Source organism: Pygoscelis adeliae, unplaced genomic scaffold (genome assembly GCF_000699105.1).
Source record: "Pygoscelis adeliae isolate BGI_AS28 unplaced genomic scaffold, ASM69910v1 Scaffold314, whole genome shotgun sequence".
NCBI lineage: Eukaryota > Metazoa > Chordata > Aves > Sphenisciformes > Spheniscidae > Pygoscelis > Pygoscelis adeliae.
The window spans coordinates 1,283,953-1,286,001 of NW_008824668.1; positions in this window are offsets into that span (position 1 = coordinate 1,283,953).

A 2,049-nucleotide genomic window follows, 5' to 3' on the forward strand; every position below is an offset into this window, starting at 1 on the left:
TTTCAGTAAATGACACCAGGCTCACCAGCAGTGACTGAGTGATTAGTTTATCATCCTCTTAGTGCAGCCATCTAGATCTTTAACTCTTTAAGCAGTGGCATTTAAGTCTTGAGAACACCCAGGATCATGCCTGAGGCTTTAGACATTCTCAATTCAAGCAAATCTTGGATATCAAGTGAAAATGAAGAAAAGAAAGTAGGTGGATGCATTCTGATAACACTTCAAACTAGTCAGGTAAGCTAAATTGCAAATAAACACCAGGCTTTTTGCAGCGGAAGCCGATTCCCCTTTCCTGGGACCACTTAGGTCATTAGGTGTCTGAGCAGCATAAAATTACGGAGAAAATCTAACAGCCTGCAAAGAGAGTGAAGGGCGACAAATCTACATTTCCTAAGACCCAGGGATGTGGGGCAGTTTTTTTTGGCTGGATTTACTATTCACCTCTCATGGGTCAGTAAAATGAACAGGTTTACAAAACAATTGATTATAAAAAAATTACGTGAGCTGAAACATACTGTGCCAATGCCCTTGTGCTAAAATCTTGCTCATGCAGGGATGTGTAAGTGCATAAAGCTTGGTCGCAACAAAAGTCTTTGGAGAATGAAGGGCCTCTACTTACTTTGGAAAAGAAAGGTGCTGGAGGATTTTCAGACAGAAGGGAAAGACTTTGACCTGTGAGCTCCTGACCAGCTGCACCTGCTGCTCAGCATCATGGATCTTCACCTATCATCTGATCCTGCTCAGTAACGCAAGCCAGATCACTATGTGTGCCCTCTGCCACGGGAGACGTGGAGCTGCTCACCCTGTAGAGACACAGTGCTTTGGGAGCTCTGTTGCTGGGAAGAGTCTGAAATGTATGAACACGGCATTTATGTGCCTCAAGCAACAGAACAAAGCCCAGCCTTTATTTATTTTTTATTTTAAAAATGCCTTTCGTCCACTGGCTGTGTTTTTTGGTTTTGTTTGGGCTTTTTTTTTTCAGACTGGGCTTTGAGTTTTGCTGGTTTGGGTGAAAGGAGTTTTTGCCCAGCAGGGCAAGGGTGATCCTGTGTGGACAGGGAACGGACGATGCTAGGTGAGATAAATTCTCTGTATCCTAAAAAGGGTTGAGAGTGGATTGGGAGCTACCTCTGAGACAGCAGAGCTGTGCACCTCCTGCAAACATAGGCAGACTAGTTAGGTCTCCAATTTTCTGGTGACTGTTGCTTAGCCCCCAGCCCGTAGCCATTCTCAACCCTGTAGATACATTCAGGCACCTGCTTCAAGTACCTCTACCTAGCAGAAAACATGACGGAAGTGATCCAGTTGTGCCATCCATTTCAAGGCACCTCCTCTGTGGTGGTGTCATCTTGGGCTCTTGGTGGCTTACCAGCTGGGGAACCCCTGAAAAAGGGATGGTGACTGTGCTGGTGGCTGCCAGTCGTCCCAAGAGAGGGAAATGCACCATACGACAGCTTTGCAAGTCTAAGCTGTCCTCATGGCAGAGAGATTCTGTCAGGCTCACCTTGGACGGCTTTGTGTTTTGGATCTGGGGTTTGTCTCCACTATCCTTGACTCAAGTCAATACTCGTTGATTCGAAGTCCTCTTTGGCCTTCTCATTTTATCCTCCGCTCTTCAAACATCTGTCTTAACCCGCTTCGTTTTCATCTTGCAGTCCCTCAAGCCCCAGCCCCACTCAGCCCCTCCTCTGTCCTTCCCGTGCTCAGCCTGGTCTGAAGTGGACAGGCAGCAGGATTTCCAGCCCCGCTTTGCCTCTGCGCCTAACTGTTACATGGGGAAACAGGGATGGGAGATGAAGTGACTTGCTGAGGGCCTCTGGAGGCAGGACAGATGACGCCGTGCTTTCGGCAGCCATGGAGTTAGCTCAGCGTTGGGTCTTTGGGAAGAATGTTTATAAGCTGATGCCACTTTTATAAATGACATTGCACGTTTGCTAGTTGCAATATTTCTTCGAATTGGGGTGTGGTGTCATTTGCATACAATACCTGGTTCTGAGTCTTGTTGCCTTATCAGGTGTGTGTACAGAGGGTGGGAAAAGGCAGCAGAGT